This window comes from Ahaetulla prasina, chromosome 9, assembly GCF_028640845.1.
Source record: "Ahaetulla prasina isolate Xishuangbanna chromosome 9, ASM2864084v1, whole genome shotgun sequence".
Lineage (NCBI taxonomy): Eukaryota > Metazoa > Chordata > Lepidosauria > Squamata > Colubridae > Ahaetulla > Ahaetulla prasina.
The window spans coordinates 30,512,054-30,518,377 of NC_080547.1; the positions used below are offsets into that span (position 1 = coordinate 30,512,054).

The 6,324-nt window shown below is 41.4% G+C and overlaps 1 long non-coding RNA gene across 1 annotated transcript in view; it reads left to right on the forward strand.

Annotated features, from left to right (window-relative positions):
• LOC131203752 (uncharacterized) overlaps window positions 1–802 on the forward strand; it is a 39,220-nt gene extending 38,418 nt beyond the window's left edge. Inside the window, exon 4 of the long non-coding RNA XR_009156473.1 lies at window positions 76–802. This is a non-coding gene — a long non-coding RNA (uncharacterized LOC131203752). The remainder of the gene's footprint in view (window positions 1–75) is intronic.
• The last annotated feature ends 5,522 nt before the right edge of the window (window positions 803–6,324 follow it).

Sequence of the window (6,324 nt, forward strand, 5' to 3'; positions counted from 1 at the left end):
CTCAAAGTTCCTTCTCGGTTTCTCTCTCAGGTTTCTCCTCCTGGTAGTAACTGGTTTGCTATCTTCTCGTTTCAGGATTCTCCAGTCTGGATGGGAAGTTGCCCTCCCCAGCTTTCTCTACCAGCAGCAAGAGTGGCCTCTTAGGTAGGGATCATTTCATACAGTGCCACTCCCCCAAGTTTCAAGAGGCAACTAAAAGCCCAGTGGATTTTCTTGGCAGAAAGCCCCAGGAATAGGATCAACATTCCAGAATGATGTTATAATTTTGGGAAACTGCATTACCATGAGGAAAGAAAAGAGACGTTGGCAAAATATATTCTTTTAAACAAGGCAATGAAACAAGGCAAACAGAACAGATTGGAAATTACTTGGGATCAACCAAGAGATTCAAGTAGGCAGTTTTCTAGGGTGAGGTAGGGGGTGATGCAAAGTAGGTATGCCATGTAGGTATGCCATGTAGGGCGCACACAGGCACTGCCAAGATTATTGGAGGGGGGCTCTTTTGTGCAGGTGGTTGACCTTGGCTGATTTCAAAAAGAAGACCAAGAAATCCAGAGCGATGAGCTAAAGAACAACTTGAAAATAATTCCCCAAAGAAGGCAATATAAGAAGCAATGTTCATATTGTTGCCAAGTAAACTATATAGAACTTAACTGTTGACTTTGGTTTCAAGGAGTCTTCATTGTTTCTCTGCATTTTTAATTGTTTTATGGTCATTTTAGGGCATGTGATGCTCTTATGTAGTTCCTATCTCCACATGGCCAATTTTCAACATTTGTGAACCCAAAACCTAACAGCAGACTCAGAAAACTCTCCAAGGCTAGGGAGAAAAAACTTGGAGAACACGCACATCTCCAAGGTCAGACATTGATGTAGACAGAATTGCAGACAGAAACCATATTGTCTAGTTGTATCTGAGAAAGTTATATTAAAATATACTAGTGTTCAGTACAGAATAACCAATTGCTTTTCTCTGAAATTCTTAGAGACATGGCAGCTTAACTCAGGAGGAAAGCTGGGTATAACTCCGGAGATAAATCAGATACCTCTTTTCCCTTCCTTTCTATTCTCCATGGTTGCTAAGTAAGAAACGTGAGCAGTGGGAACTAGCACGGAATGTCCTAGAAGAGGGCACAGCTGGCAAGTTGGCTGGCACCAGAATCAGGAGCAGTTTCCTCTTGTGTTTTCTTGCAAAGTGAAGTGCAAAGAATGAAAGCCTTTCCATCTCTGGAAGGTTTGTGTTTTTTTTAATTTTCTGCTTTTCAGTTCTAATGGGTTGGGACAAAGTTACTGGAAGGAAGAGATGAGGCACTTCTAATCTTCGCTAATAGCTGTGCCTAATAATTATTTAATATGTTGTTTGTAAAGCACCTCAAAGATGAGCACGCTCTAGGGAGGCCTGATTTTTTTGCACATAGGCATGCAAACTGGGATCAAGTGGAGCTGAAAGGAAATTATTGACAGGAAAGGAAGAGGGCTTCTTTTTAATCTGCTTTAATTTATTTTATTCTTCCCACATCCCAAAAAAAAATGACTTAAGGGGATTTTGAGAAAAAGTTGATGAGTCAGTGGCAGCTTTCTTTCAAATAAAAAAGAAACTGGCTCCTACAGCATTTCACATCACTATGAAATAAAGATGACGTCTTTGTTGCCTATACAGGCATATTCGTACATACTAGTCCTCGTTATGAACACGGCTGCCCTGATGTGCAAACTGGCCGCCTCATATGAGGGATTTTGATGCTTTTTTACACAAGGTAAGTGCTAAACTTGCATGCCAAGTCAAACATCAACTTCTATTTAAATGTAATTTCAATTCTACTCTTTTTGCATACTCGAGCCCACTTCAAGAACTGTCTTCAGTTCCGGATACCACATTGAAAGTGAGCTCTGATAAAACTATGTCATGCATCCTGCCAAGCTATTGTATGTTTAGTTTGGGCCCAGCGTGTTATGTGAATCCAGCCAAATATCAGTTCTTCAACCCCAAGTAAGGAAATAATGACTTAGTGAACTGAGGAAAGGACCGTGAGAGACGGGGGAAAGAATAGAATAGAATAGAATAGAATAGAATAGAATAGAATAGAATAGAATAGAATAGAATAGAATAGAATAGAATAGAATTTTTATTGGCCAAGTGTGATTGGACACACAAGGAATTTGTCTTGGTGCATATGCTCTCAGTGTACATAAAAGAAAAGATACGTTCATCAAGGTACAACATTTACAACACAATTGATGATCAATATATCAATATAAATCATAAGGATTGCCAGCAACAAGTTATAGTCATACAGTCATAAGTGGAAAGAGATTGGTGATGGGAACTATGAAACGATTAATAGTAGTGCAGATTCAGTAAATAGTCTGACAGTGTTGAGGGAATTATTTGTTTAGCAGAGTGATGGCCTTCGGGAAAAACTGTTCTTGTGTCTAGTTGTTCTGGTGTGCAGTGCTCTATAGCGTCGTTTTGAGGGTAGGAGTTGAAACAGTTTATGTCCAGGATGCGAGGGATCTGCAAATATTTTCACGGCCCTCTTCTTGATTCGTGCAGTATACAGGTCCTCAATGGAAGGCAGGTTGGTAGCAATTATTTTTTCTGCAGTTCTAATTATCCTCTGAAGTCTGTGTTTTTCTTGTTGGGTTGCAGAACCGAACCAGACAGTTATAGAGGTGCAAATGACAGACTCAATAATTCCTCTGTAGAATTGGATCAGCAGCTCCTTGGGCAGTTTGAGCTTACTGAGTTGGCGCAGAAAGAACATTCTTTGTTGTCCTTTTTTAATGATGTTTTTGATGTTAGCTGTCCATTTGAGGTCTTGCGATATGATAGAACCCAGAAATTTGAAGGTTTCTACTGTTGATACTGTGTTGTCAAGTACTGTGAGAGGTGGAAGTATGGAAGGGTTTTTCCTAAAGTCTACCACCATTTCTACGGTTTTGAGTGTGTTCAGTTCCAGATTGTTTTGGTTGCACCACAAGGCTAATCAAGAGATGCTGCTTAGGGAAGTCAGATAACTGGGGGAGCTCACAGTTGCGTAACAGGCAAAGAAAGAAACTGAGAAGGAATCCCTCCCTAACTTATCAGGCTGCAGAAAGAGATGGTGGCAGTTTTGTACTTTCAGGCTTGCAAGATTCTGTTAATGTAGCTTCACAATAAGATAGAATTAGTTCATCTGTTGTGTTTTCTGTCTGGTCTACTTGGGAAAGCTGACACGTGAAGAATAAAAAGATCTCCATCACATAAGCTTCTCACTGCCCCTATGAAGGGACAGTGACATAAGTTTTTATTTCTGCCAAGAGTGAATCTAACCGGATTTGGCCAGACTACAAAATGAAATACAACAAAGTTCCTGTAACTATAGCAGTTTCTCACGTTTCTTCCACGGCCAAGCTGTGCTGATAATGATTCCTTGACCTTCTGATGTATTTACCATTCTACCCGGTTACATCTTGATATTGTTAACTATAGATCCACAGATGGAGTCTGATTTACTGTCACCAGAGTCAGTTCCAGACATTTCTTGTTCAAAAACCTTGTTTGTTTTCACTGTTATAGGAATGCTTTTTGCCTCCACTCACAGCAATTTCCTAGTTTACTGCTATTAAAAGAAGGGCTGAGCCAAACTCTGATTTATGAAACACCTGCTAAATTCATTAAAAACCTTAAAAGATTTAGTACATTTTATCAAGGCTTTAAATCTAGGCAAGTGTTTAAAAACTTAATGCTGTGTGTATTTCATCCAAAACACCCTTTTAACATTTGTTTTGGAGCTCAACATTTGGATTGACAAATATTGCTGATATTTCGTTACTTGGTTTTATAAATTGGCACAGAATTCTTTGGACAGGTTTGTTCTATACATATACATAGAGAACACTATAAAGCGGAGATGAAATTATTTTCCTTTGCTGACATTTTAGATGAGTTTTTCTCCTTATGCTTCTGGATAGTTTTCAGAAGTTGCAGTAATTTGGAGAATCAGATTTATAGAATAATACAAGAGCTTACACATTTTTCTCTATTCACTTTTCTCTAGTGGTTTTAATTTGCTGGTGTATTAGCAAAGTAAGATTAGCACACAAACTTCTGAAATCTCAAAAGCAGTTTGAACCAGGCCAGCATTAAATAGAGCTTGTTGATTTTGAAACCACTACAAACTATAATGACTGCTAATCTACACACCAAAGGTATATTTCTAATGAAAGGGAATTTCTTGGGGTTTTTTCACAAAACCAAATCAGGACTGAAAATAAGAAATACCCTTTCCAGATGTTTCTAATTGTGTCATCTGGAGTCCTAAGAGTTGCAATTCAGTAACATCTGCGAATAGTCATGCTTTGGTTAACTTATTATTGTAGGAAGTTAGCACCTACCCCTCTCCTAGAAAAATGAAATATTCTACGAAATATTAAAAAGGCAGAATATTTTCCCTAAAAAAGAAATAGAAATCTTAAAACAGAAACTCAGCCCCAGCTCCTTGCCCCCAGCAGATACTTTGGTTATTTACAACAGGGGTCACCAACCTTTCGGACCTCAGGCACCACTAAATTCATAATTTTCAATCCCGCAGACCACTAATATGATCTGCCTAATGACAGGCTGGGTGGGCGTGGCTAGGTGGGCATGTGGCTGGGTGGGCATGGCCAACTTGATGTCACTCACGTTGAGGGGTGCCTCGCCAGCCTCCGTTCACCCCTCCCTTCCCAGCCACTCCTCGCCTCCCCACCTGGGCTCCTTAGGGCCCCAATAGGAAGCAGTTGTTGGAGCGAAGCAGCCACCACGAGAAAGAGTTAGCAAAACAGCTCAGTTCAAATTGGATCTGATCGAGAAGGAGGCTCAGCAGAATCACCTCACTGAGGACTATGAGCATAGGCTTTCCAAGCAGAAGGAAGGCCTGTGGGACTGCAAGGCCAGGTACCGGCACCTGGAGGCTCAGCGGGCTGAGATGGTCAGTTAGTTCCAGGCCATGATGCAGTCCCACTGGAACAAGGCCCTCCGGCTCTTTGCCACCAGCGTCACTTCCCTCCAGCCTTCGCCCAAAGCCGTGCACCAGGAGGCTGAAGCAGACCCCAAGTTGGAATTTCTTCCCCGCTCCGACCCACACAAGAAGACCCCAAAGGGGGACACTCTCTGCTGCAACAAATGTTCATTGCATGTATCCAGCCCAGGGGCCGCAGTTTGAGGACCCCTGATTTAATGCAATATAAAAAATGCAAATAATTTTTCTGTGGACCACTAAAATTTTCTCACGGACCACCAGTGGTCCACGGACCACCAGTTGGTGACCGCTGATTTACAGGACAAAAAGCTGGGCTAGCTTATCTACAACACAAAAGATCTTCACCCTCAGGACATAATAGGATTAGCCCTCTACCCTTCTCACCACATGGCACTTGGGAAGATTACATCACCCAGCAAGATTCAACCAAGCATGGGAGTCTAACAACCAATCCGGATACATTTCTTGCCACAGGATCAGGGAGCAAGTTCAAAGCCCAACAGAGGGTGTTTATATGTATGTGTATATGTATATGTACATGTATATGTACATGTACATGTATATGTATCTCCCTCTCTCACCCATGTGCTCATTTTGCCCAGGACCTCAAACCATGTGGTTCTGCCAACATTATAAAACAAATACATTCAAATTATTGACTATCACCTGATTAGATCGTAATTATCTTATTAATACATGTTCAACTGTAACCAGCTAATTATAACCAGTATAACTAGGTAATACTGAGTATATCAATACTGGCTGGATTTATATAATTAAGTAAGAAAAATTTAAAAATAACAATAAGGTAAAATGAATCAGACTATTTGGTGCATTGGATGTCCAAGTCCTGTTGTTTGTAAATAATGGTTTATGGCTTAATCTGGGGTACGAACTCAACGATTATTCAACAGCACTCATATGATGCAAAACCATACCAAGACACTCGCCTAAATCATGCAACGTACTAGCCCATCAGATATCATGTAATATTTTTCTCTTGCTACTAAATCGCTGAACGTCTTAAACCGAACGGGTCGCCAACTCAAAAAGGAGCGCAAGCCCACCGTGGCCCCCTTTAGGCCCACGTTTCGAATCATAACTTCCACCCTTTTGTCCCAGACGAGGTTGAAGGCAGCCGCCGTCTGGGAAACGCGTCTCCGCACCGTTGCCTGCCCGCTCAGTTCAACGCGCGCTTCTTACTTCAAACGACGGCTCGGGGCACCATTCCGACGTTCCGGGTAACACGCAGAATAAGGCACTAGAGTCTGTGGCGAAGAAGCGATTCCAAGGGCTCTCGCGCCCTCTGTCGGAGAGAAGA